Below are 12256 nucleotides of genomic sequence, written 5' to 3' on the forward strand. Positions count from 1 at the left end.
GGCATAGTAACAGCACTATGTTTATCACGTTCGGTAAAATGTTGGGCAAAGGAATGTATCCAGGCTTGTGTGACAGCAGAGTCTACTTGTCCCCGTCACCACATCATCTGCTTTGCCGGCAATACATTTCCAATGACTGAGCACATTATGCACAGTAGGTGGGGTTAGAATGTTTTCAGGAAGCTTTAACGCCTTCCTATCTCGTGAATGGTTTCCTTAGGCAAATACTGATTTCAAAACATGTGCTTCCCGAAGAACACACTTATCGTGATGAGCACTGAGCAACGCGTAGAATGGTTGAATCGCTCTGTTGTACACCTGAAACTAATAGAACCCTGTCTCTTAATTATACTGGAATTAAAATGTAAAAATGTTTGCGCCTACACAGTTAAGGGGTGATCGCGTTAAATGGGTACTGAAACTCGAGTTTCTGCCGTTTGTTCAACCGCCGTCTCTTCCCCCCCCCTGCACCCCACCCATGCTCAAAAGAAGAGAGAAACAAGATCGCGTTGATGCACAAAGAAAACAAAAACCGAACTCCCCAGATGATTTGGGTCACCTACTCTTGCAAAGACTTGTGGGCGCCCGCTCTCAAATCTGGAACCACTACGAACTAAAGGGAAGTTTGGCACCCCTCTCCCTCTCCCATCGACTGTTTGCATAGTTGGAAATAACTTCAAATCGGTTAGACACTTGCAGTAAAATTGCCCTTTGCTTTTCTTTTTTTTTTTTTTTTTTTTAATTTTTTTTTTTTCAACATTTATTTATTTTTGGGACAGAGAGAGACAGAGCATGAACGGGGGAGGAGCAGAGAGAGAGGGAGACACAGAATCGGAAACAGGCTCCAGGCTCTGAGCCATCAGCCCAGAGCCCGATGCGGGCCTCGAACTCACGGACCGCGAGATCGTGACCTGGCTGAAGTCGGACGCTTAACCGACTGCGCCACCCAGGTGCCCCTGCCCTTTGCTTTTCAAAACCTACAAATCGTAGGGAGGGCTCTTTGCTGTTGTAATGATAACATTGCAAAATTTGAATGAAGAATGATAGCGACAACTGTAGCAATAATGATAGCTAATGTACAAGGATCATGTGCTGTGTGCTAGTTACTGTTCTGGGGGCTTTTGTGTTTTTACTCACTGAATGCAAGTAACTGTGAAGTAGGGAGTACAATTACCCCATTTTATGGAGGAGGACACTGACGTACGGGGGGGGGGTTGGTAATTGTCTAAGATCACAGAGCTAGTAAGCGACAGAGCTGTGTTATGGACCCAGGCAGTCTGGCTCCAGACCTTGCATTCTTAAATACACAACTATATATACCCTTTTTGTGAAATGATTCAAGTACCTTGTTTTGCTTATGATTTCCTAATCCGGTAGCTGACAACGCGAAACATCTACATGCATGGTTGTCTCTTTTGGGCTTCGTCTTTCTGGCTGAAAAATTTCCCTTTTGTATACGCGCACCCGGTGAGAAAGCAACACCGTGCGAAGGATCCAGTGTGAAGGATGTCCCTCGCCCAGTTGCAATCCCTTCCCTCTCCCTGGCCAGAGGCAAACCTTGTCCCCAGTTGCTTGCGCCTCCTCCCGGGGATATGCTGTGCACAGAGAAGCTTATATTTCAAATCCCTTTAAAAAAGGGGTTGAAGTTCCCAAACAGACAGTTTTAAACAACAGCCGGCTCACATCACAAGATGTGACACAAACGTGTCCTGGAAAACCAAGAGCCCCAGACACTTCGACAGTCATATTCAGTTGGGCATATTGGCCGGGACACTCAAGTTTATGCTGTCCCCCGCTCATGGGAAGCACGGCTAAGAAGGTTATAAATGTGACATGTTTAGTCCACCGGGACCCAGGTAGACACCGTGCTCAGAACCCTTGGCCATTTGCTTCTTACAGCACCACCGACTAGTGCCAGCAGGACCCGCTTCAAAGACAGTCTGTCCCAGAAGAAACACACACATTTTTTTTTTTTTTCCAGTGGGGGCACCAAATTCTAGCTGAGATGAGGACGTGGCATATTTCCCCGGCAGGGGAGATACCGTCATCACGAAGGTGGTGTTCCCAGGGCGAGGCTTACCCACGGCACGACGGGTAAGCTGCTGACCTCTGCAGTTTACCCAGCGGTGGGAAACTCGACTGCATCATTTGTGGTGGGGGACCGTGTTCACACTTCAAAAAGATGGTGTATCTATGTGTCCAAACCAAGGTAGAAATATGAGAGTTTGACAAACAGTGCTTGCTGTTTTAAAAAAGTACATTTTCACTGATCTAGCCAGCCCACTTCTAGCAATGTATCCGAAGGCTTAGGCTACATAGTTGCTCCTGACAGCCAGCTGGGGACAAACCAAAATAACCAGCCGACCGCGACACTCGGTGAAATAAATCGCGTTAACTGAATAGAGAGTCAGCTCGCCACTAAGAAAATGAAAAGTATATTAAGTGACATAAAAAGTTGCTTCTAATACACAGCTAAGTACAAAGAACAATATGTAGGGAAGGTTGTATACAGAGCAACGTTATTCACTGGAAATGGGGAGTGTAATAAGACAGACCATGGGTGAGGGCTAGTGGAATGATTTACAAAAATATTAACCTTTTCTAGGCGGTAATAGGCAATTTAATGGAGGCTTTTCAGTGCTTATGTAAAATCTAAGACACTTAACAGGGAATGCTTTTTGGCTGTATTGAAAATAAAACAAAAAGATTTTTTAAAAACTTGAGAATAATTAACTCTTGAAGAAACCGGTTACAGAGTATTTACCAACCAGTCATTGAAACAGTTTTTTCTTGGTTATAATCTAACATTTTTTCGAACATCTGCTAGCTTGTCTGTCTCCTACCTTTGAAATTGAACGCCTTCATGATCCACTGATTAAAATAACATGTGACCCCTTCACAATGTCTTCGGACTCCTATCTGGCAGGCAATTACTGTTTTTAATTTAGATGTGTTGCCTGAGCTATGTTGAACAGTCCCCAGACTCTTCCAGTTTAGATCTGATGATAATCGTCATAGCCAACATTCCCTGGACTTTCACCTGTATCTTGAACTGGGAGAAGTGAATCCCAGTGAACTGGGAGAACTGAATCTCTAAGGGGCATGGACTATTACTATCTCCTCTTTACAGATGTGGAAACTGAGGCTCCAAGAGGTTAAGTAACATGCCCAAGGTTACAGAGTTGATAAAGTAGAAGAGCCATCATTCCAGAACTTGGGCTCTCAATCAGTATAAAAAGCTATGCTGCCATCTATAAGACTGTCCCATCTCAGATTTGATGATCGGAGGTTTTTAAAGCATCTTATAAATCCCATTTTGTAGACAATGAAATTGAGCCAGGAAATGGGTGATGTGCCCGTGCTCAGAAAGATAATCCATAGAGAGGGAGATACAATCCCGCATCCCCTGGGTCTTGTCTCCGCATTCAGTGCGAACTCACTTTTCTGGAGAACATAAACCACCTCAGCGTCCTGCATGGCACTGTGATGAAATAACAAGAATGTGACTTTTGAACCAATCAATAATGGAGGAGATGGAAATCTTCCCACCTCGTCTTGCTCATTACCGATTGTGCACGCAACACTCGCCCATCAAGATCATTTTCAAAAGATGATTACTTCAGTGTGCCCAGGCCTGCAGGACGTAAGTACATGGGCAGTGGTGGTAAGAGCGATAATTATTCTTAATGGGAAAATATGCAGGTAATGACTTGGATGATCATGTATCTGTAATGTATGAGTTCCAAAGCCCAATGAAGTAATTAAGCAATCTGCAAACATGCAGGGGTAAAAGCCTGAAATGAAAAAGAACCAGGATAATGTCCCTTTTGAATAACTGGCAACTTTCTGCAACAGAAGTCATAAACAGAAGAGCTCTTTCTGTGTGTGTGTGTGTGTGTGTGTGTGTGTGTGTTTAATTTCTATTTATCTTTGAGAGAGAGAGAGAGAGAGAGAGAGAGAGAGAGAGAGCAAGTGGGGGAGGGGTGGAGAGAGAGAGGGAGACACAGAATCCAAAGCAGGATCCAGGTTCTGAGCTGTCAGCACAGAGCCTGATGCGGGGCTTGAACTCACAAACCATGAGATCATGACCTGAGCCAAAGTTGGATGCTTAACCGACTGGGCCACCCAGGCACCCCCAGAGGAGCTCTTTCTAATCAATCTGTCCATATATCTACCTGTCTGTCCATCCATCCATCCATCCATCCATGCACCCATCCATCCTGTTTGCCTGGTCGCATAGGCAAATATTTCTACATCTTAGAGTACTAAGTATTTATTTGGGGCCAGTTTTTCCAACTTCTCAGTTCAAAGGATAACCTTTGTTCTTTCTGGAACGTGAGTTTGCATACAGTTTTATCCTCATCGAGTGCATTCAGTTACCTGAGTCCCTCTTTTGCTCAAGAGCAGTAGCAGGAGAGAGCAGGAATAGTCCCCACGGACTGGAAGTTCTGAGTGTGAATTCTGTCTCCTCCACTTACTACATGGTTGGCCTTGGTAATCACTCTTTTCTTTAGGGTGATGATTCTTACCTCATGGGCGGGGTTCAAAGACTAGGAGAAAGTCTCCATCATGACAGAGCTGTGAGCTGTGCACCTATTAAATGTAACCATTATTATTATTAAAGCAGGTTTCTTTTTCCCACTTTGTGAATGGAGACTTTGAGGCACAGTGATTTGTCCTAAGGTCTAGAACGGTTAGAGGCAGAAAACTCTTATTTTCTGCTTGTTTTGAGTACAAGGTGGTGTGTTCTTAAAATGAAAACAAAAACAAAAAACGAGAGAGAGAGAGAGAGAGAGAGAGAGAGAGAGAGAGAGAGAGAGAGGAAGAAAGAAAAAGAAGTGTTTGGTGGTTGATCTTGGGGATACGTGATAAGCCTGGAGTTGTTCAGAGCATCAATAATAAAAGATTTTCTAACAATGGGCTCTTTCAAATGGTGGGGGTATAGAAACTATTTGTAAACATGTAAACCAATCCAATCAAAGGGGGTCCTTTTGAGGATACTGAACCAATATATTAGTCTTCTGAAGGATTTATGGAGTAAAAGGCAGGGAGGAAATGGCCAGATTAGGGCTGTCCAGGGAGCAATTAGCAGCACTTACCGACTATTAAAGCACTCTGTCCTTAGAAAACAACAACAGAAATTTAGAGAGAAAGGGTTTTTTTTCCCCTCCTCTTTGAAAACGCAAGCTCTCTGATGCTTAAAGCAAAAATGTTGCTATGAAATTCGCAAGAGGTTGTCCCATGATTAATTCATGTTGTAGCTTTTAAGTTTCTGTGCAGTAGTGTCTTGGGTTATGATTTTGTCACTGTCACTAAGCGGCTTCGGGCCAAATCAGGATTTTAAGCGGGGAGACCTTGAAAAGCCCACAGAAAATGTTGAGGGATGTTAGTGATGGCCCAGTAGGTGGCAGCCTTCCCTCTGAGTTAATGCCTTGCTGTTCCCTCGCTAGAGACTTGGGAGCAGAGGGGGTGGGGGAAGCTTCTGGCTTTATGTATTTAAACCAATTTCTTCCTTTTTTTTTGAGGTGCCCTGGGGAAAATGGCAAGTCAGGAAGGTATGGCATTAAAATGTTTTTTCCGTGCTATTCATGTTGGATAATTGTATGCTGGCTTCTTAGATAAAGTGCTTCTTATTTAAGCTCGCGTTGTTTTGTATAAGGCCATGCTAAGATGCTGCATGTTCCTCCGTCTATTGAATACTCTTACTAGTTTGTTAACACTTTGTAAAATATACTGGCTTTCTTTAGATAAAAAGGCAAGTGGGTGTACTACGTGCGCAGATATAAACTGAATTTTTTTTGGGGGGGGGAGTTTTGTTAATGTTTCTTTCCATCTGGGTAAAAAAAACCCCACGGACTCCCCTCCCTACCAAGCACTTGTGATCGCTGACCTATGGTTTGTGGTTGTAGTTCCTCATGGAGCCTGGTGGCCTTACATTTCATTCTGAAGCTCGTACTCTCCAGCAGCCTGCTCCGTACCTTGTTGTCCCAGGGGAGGGGGGTTACTTTCTCTGCTGCATCTGAAGTTGTGGGTTCAGCCTCTCTGGCTAATCCACATGTCTTTATATTTCTTGGATAAGGACAAGGAGAGAAGCTGAGCAGGTGGGGGAAGGAGAAGAACGAACATTCATCGGTTCCTTACTTTATATCAGGCACTGTACTAGTTACAAATATTATCTCAATTCTTTTTTTAATTTATTTTTTATTTACTTTTTAAAAATTATATTTTTTTAACCTTTTATTTTATGTTTGAGAGAGAGAGGGTGAGCACGTGTGTGAGCAGGGGCAGAGCAGAGAGAGGGGGAGACAGAGGATCCAAAGAGGGCTCTGTGCTGACAGTAGACAGCCCCATCCGGGGCTCAATCAAACTCATGAACCGTGAGATCATGACCGGCACTGAAGTCAGATACTTAACCTACTGAGCCCCCCAGGTGCCCCTGTAATTCTTTTTTTTTAAGTTCATTCATTTGCTTTGAGAGCCAGTGGGGAAAGGGCAGAGAGAGAGGAAGAGAAAGAATCCCAAGCAAGCTTCCCACCATTAGTGCAGAGCCCGACATGGAGCTCAATCCCACGAACCACCAGATCATGATCTGAGCTGAAATCAAGGCCACCCAGGTGCCCCTCATGTAATTCTTAAATAAAGGGGTTGGAGCTGATGAGAATGGGATTTATATTCTATGTATTTTAGGATGAGAAAACTGAAATCTCAAAGAAATTAAATAACCTACGGAAGGTTACTCAGCTGGTAAGAGCTAGGACATGAAACCAAAGGTTGACATTGGGGATGTTCCAATTTATTTCTACTCCCCCCACTCCATTTTATTTTTTTTTTTATTTTTTATTTTTTTAAATTTTTTTTTCAACGTTTATTTATTTTTGGGACAGAGAGAGACAGAGCATGAACGGGGGAGGGGCAGAGAGAGAGGGAGACACAGAATCGGAAACAGGCTCCAGGCTCTGAGCCATCAGCCCAGAGCCCGACGCGGGGCTCGAACTCACGGACCGCGAGATCGTGACCTGGCTGAAGTCGGACGCTTAACTGACTGCGCCACCCAGGCGCCCCCTCCCACTCCATTTTAAATATGCATTGGCATTTACCCTTAGGCTATGTAGAGCAAGTGCTTTGTCACCGAAACACGCCTATTTTGTGAATCCTTTTGCCCTAGTATGCTAAATGCATTTCATCTTCTTTAAAACCTTTAAGAACCAGAAATATGCAGTCCTGGCTCTCAACTTGAACCTAAGCTATATTTACTCCAGAATTCAGACTTGTGTGGGCATCTCTAGAGGATCTGGTGGGTTAATCTTTAAGGGTTGCTTTGCATGAGAAGGAGGAGGAGCCCAAACGTGGACAAAGACATGCCTACAGACTGGAGGGGAAGGGTTAGCAAGTAGTCTGTCTCTTAGGATCATTGAGCTCTGTCTGAGTGATAGAAATTATGGGGTAAAAATAAAATCTGAAAGAGTCATTTGAAAACTCAGTAAGACATATGGAGCATTCTGTATTGGGGACTCATGTTATAAGCGAGGTCAGAAAGGTATAAAGCAGAAACGTTTCTTCATTTCCGGGCCATCCAGATGTACCGTGTCAGCCATATCAACTTTGACTTTGAATCTTTGGAGTGTCATTAGCAAATGAGAATGGGCAGTCTTATCTTGGTCAGCGGGCTGCAGCCAGAGAAATGTTTCATAATTGTTGTTATGGTGGTGAATCAGGGAAACCCCAGTTATCCAAAGAAGAAGTAATGGCCAAAAGCTTTGTGTTGAGTTTAGGATTTTGAGGCAGAAGGCTCTGGCGTAGCCTCAAATGATACCAGCAGGGGCAGTTCTTACTTGATTTACTCAAAAGGCAACTCTAGTTCTCACCCATTTAATGGGTCTCTTGAGCTGAGATTCATGAGGAGGTAATGAGCAGACAAGAAATCTTGCTTAATTAGGTCTTCAGTTGATATTAACATGATATTAACATGATCTGTATTTCCTTTTATTCCCCCTTCCTGCCATCTAACCCACTTCTGAAGGGCAGAGTAATTAGTAGAAGAAAAGGGACAGACCTCATCCAGGCTTGGTGAAGGGAATATGGGTAATGCTTTTCCAAAAATAACTTTTGGAGGAGGAGGACATGATTGTTGTTGCCCTTAAGCCTTTGAAGACCTCTTTTATGAAAGAGGCATCGTACTTGTTTTGTATACCTCAAGAGGTAGAACTTGGGCCACTGAGTAAAAGGTACAGGGAGAGAGACTTTAGCTCAGTGTAAGGGAGAATTTAGAGACTGTCAAAGCAATGCAGAGGTGGAGTGGGTTGCTTTAGAAGAGACTGAATTCTGTGCCATTGGAGATGTCCGAGCAGATATCAGAAGCCACCTGGTGGGATTACCCGAGAAAGAGAGAATAGGAATGGTCAAAGTAGCTGACCTTTAATATTCTTTCCGAACTTGAGGTTCTGAGATTCTATGATCATCTAACTAGACTGCCTGGATTTTATTAATCTAGAGAAAGTAAGTTTTTTTTTTAAGGGTAAAAAACCTTTTCCTATGACTGTAGTAAGTAGTCCAATAGTCTGAACAAAAAAGAGAGCTTAAGCTTCCTTGACCCTTCAGTTTGACACAGGAGGGCCTCAATCCCCCTATTCATGAGATGAAAATTTCATAAGACTGTCTAGTGATGTTGTCTTCCTGCTTCTGAGAGTAAGTACATTGCTTCTATTCTATTGCTGCCTCATTCTTGTGCAAAGATGAGTTGCCTGACTGATAATCCATCCATAACGAGTATTTTGTGAGTTTTTTGTAGCATTTACTCAAGATTTGGCAGGTACAGGGTAGAGATTTCATTGTATAACTCACAGCCTTTCTTCATTTCCTGCCTATATTACTATCTTTTTCTTTCTTAGGACAAGGACAAAATTCTTCATGCCGATCAGTTTCGTGAACACCTAGGTTTTTCAAGATCTGATCTTCTGATCTGTATTAGTCAGGGTAGGTGACATAACATATTAACTCTAAAAGCTTACAGGCTTCCACCACAACTTTTTCCCCCTCATTCTTGGTAGACGTCCAACATGGGTCATCGAGGAGCTCTATTCCATAGAGCCACTCAGGGACTCAGGCTAACAGAGACTCTGCAGCGCATTCAAGTCCTCCTGTATGCTTCTACTTCAAAGCAACACGTGATGTCCTTTTCAAAATCCACTGGCCAGAAGGTGCCCCACGTGGTTCTACCCACTTTAAGGGGCTAGGAAATATAAAGAAACCATAGCAGAGTTGGTAAGCGTTACTGTTTCCACCTCCTACCCAAAGTGGAAACTTTCCCAACAAAGATGGCACCCTCCTCAAAAGGAATTCTCATACCACTTACATTCCTATTCTCAAGTTAATTTTGCCCACAATTCAGCAATAACTTCTGAGGTAAATCTCTAAATTAGGAAGGTAAGAACTCTGCTTGGCTGAGGTTAGTGTCTGTTGCCCAAAACTATTTGAAAAGTTCAGAAGAAGCCGTAATTATTCACATGCAATACATTAGACTAGCTTGGAGTTACAAAGTATTTCTGGTTTAGATAGAGAGTAATTATGGGGATATGGCCTTTATTCTTTTAGTTTTACTATGTCTATAGTTTTGAGCTAGGACTTTCTTAATCCAGTCTTTAATAGCATTGGTTTGCATGTCATTATTTCTTCTGTTTGAGAATGGATTGTTTACCTCTAGTTACAGATGCTTAAGGATTTGTATTATTTCTGACAAAGTTGATGGTAGAAGAGAAATACTCTAATCTAGGTTTTAATAGTTTCCCCAATTTGGTTTATCTTTTCAGAAACTGCAATTTATTTGAAAAGCGTAGGCTTTCGATTTTTGCTCTGTATTGGCAGTTGTTTATGGCTATGGAATGTACTTTGCCTCTCAGTTTTGGATAATTGCTATTCTGGACCATGATGTTGGTTAGCATATTTTTGTCAGTGAGGTGTTTTGTCCCCCACTTAAAAAAAATGGCTTCTAATTTAGGCTGGCCTTCCCTCGCGAGCTCTTACACAAAGGTAAACTTTTCTGAAAGATAAACTTGTGCATGGTCAGGGTGCCTCAGGCAATTCCTATAAAGTGGTTAATGTCAACACAAGTGGGACATTATCTTAGGAACATATGCTATCTCAAAATGCCATATTCATGCCAAAAAACAAATCCGTAGTTTACCGAAGCAATCAACCAGATAAAATCAAACAAAGCAAGAGCACCCACCAAATAAAAAAATGTGGTAAAAGCATTTTTAATTTTGTTTTAGTCGTAAATGTTGACAGTCTCTGACTCTGGCCTTCCTGCCAATGAGGGCGCTAAGACCCAGTGAGGGCGCTAAGACTCATCCAAGAGCACAGTGAGAATTCTAAGGGCCAAATGTGGGTTTTGTGTTGATGGATAATGAATAAATGGTGCCCCAGAAAATCACAGGTGTGGAGGTGTTGGGATGGCTGAGACACAAAGGATCAACTAGCTTCCTGCCATGTTTACTCTTTGATTCCTTCACCTAAACACGTATGCAATTTTTACCATGTGTCATATGCTGTGGCAGACGCTGGAGAAAGAACTGAGAACAAGACAAAATCTCTGTCCTTCAGGGGCGTGCTCTCTGTTTTCCAAATATCAAATCAAATTTTATCATTTACTTAGGAACGGGCTTCTGAACATACAGGCATTCCTCTTCATAGGTTCTGGGCTCTATAGACCAATCTCCTCCAAGCATGTTCCCAACTTTTGCCTAAAGTGTTTACCATAATATTGATATTTCTGTAGTATAGCATATGCCTCCTCTTAAAATTGAGAAAGCTTATCTTGGAAAAACTTTCACGCTACCAATTAATTCATAAATTATGTTACATAATGCAAGATCCTGGGCAGGAGGCACAAAGGCTCGGCAGTGTGGGTGTAGGCAGGGGAGGGAAAAGTGAAGAGTGGGAGGATGTGTGGGCCCTGTTGGAGGGGGTGGCGAGCTGCCTCTGAGATGAGAGGACGGTCTTGAGGGAAGCAGAGCTCCAGTTAGACGGGTTCAAGTGGTTTTTAATGAAAGGGAGAATTGCAGATATGGGAATAGGGATAAGGGAAGCAACAGACGATGTTGAGGCACCAGACACTAGCGACAGCAGGAAGCCACTGTCCCCCATTATTACAGGGAGGGCGCAGGGTTCCGAGAGCCCATGAAAAGTCAGAGCCTCAATAGAGGGACCACTGGGCAGCAGCTGTAATAGTAGAGGGCACGGCCACTGTCAAATAAGTGATCCACTCAGATGAGGGAGGGAGAGAAAGAAGAAACACCTGGGCTCCCTCTTCTTATACCCTCTGGCCTCTTGCAGGAGACGCCAGTCGGTCAAGTCCGACTAGAAGACGACCGGAAAGGGAGGCCAAGTGATGTCGTCTAGAGAAGCCAGCTCCCTGAAGCAGAGTCACTGAGAGGAGAAAGTGGATCTGAATGGATGGCAAATGGGGACTCACAAGCACACACGTGCAAAGAAGAAAAACCACCTGCAAACACATGTGGAAGTACAGAATAGAATAGAATTAAAAGCCATGGTCTCCACTAGCTATCCTCCTTCTACTTGAAGAAGCTGGAGCTAAAAGCTATATTTCTTCGGTTGCATTGCAGCTGGGAATCTGCGTGTGAATTATGTCCAGCCTTCCAAGGGGACTCAGATGCAATTCGGAAGGCAGACGTTAGGTGGCAGCTATCTCCCTGCAGTGGAAGACGCGAGCTCTGCGAGTGCCAAGGGTAGGCAGTTATTAGACTCCATGTTCCGCTGCGGGGATGTTAGCTTCCTGGGAGGAGGACTTGGGACCATGGCAGCCCCAGGAGCCGAAACACCATTGTGTCGTGTTGACGGTCTCGGGAGCTCGTGACCCAGCCTAGCGGAGGCCTCCTGACTTTTCCCTCTTGAACCTTTCCGGTGTTTGAAACAACCCAGTTCCCTTTATTCAATCTCCTTGAGAAACTTAGGACAGTCTCTGTTTGTTGCACCAAATCCTGACCCTCATACGAGCTCAGTCCATTTGTGGAACTTAATTCGGTTCTGAAGAATGATGTGAACTCTTAGCATTTATGTGAAAAGAGATGGAGGTCTGTTGAAACCCAAGAAGCATCGTTTGGAGCAGTAAGTGATATTTAGTCTTGAAATTAAAAAAAAAAGGTGTGTGGGGGGAATTAATTTCCAAATGATTAGGCAGTATTATTTAATAATAGGCTCACAGGGCCCCTCAGGATTGGTATGTTCTGGAGGTAATGAG

At 43.5% G+C, this 12256-nt stretch overlaps 1 non-coding gene across 1 annotated transcript; it reads left to right on the forward strand.

Annotated features, from left to right (window-relative positions):
- Positions 1–2018: 2018 nt before the first annotated feature.
- Positions 2019–2177, forward strand: LOC111562196. The gene has a single exon (XR_002745237.2). It is a non-coding gene; the product is annotated as a U1 spliceosomal RNA (small nuclear RNA).
- Positions 2178–12256: the final 10079 nt, after the last annotated feature.

This window comes from Felis catus, chromosome C1 (assembly GCF_018350175.1).
Source record: "Felis catus isolate Fca126 chromosome C1, F.catus_Fca126_mat1.0, whole genome shotgun sequence".
In the NCBI taxonomy this organism is placed as follows: Eukaryota; Metazoa; Chordata; class Mammalia; order Carnivora; family Felidae; genus Felis; species Felis catus.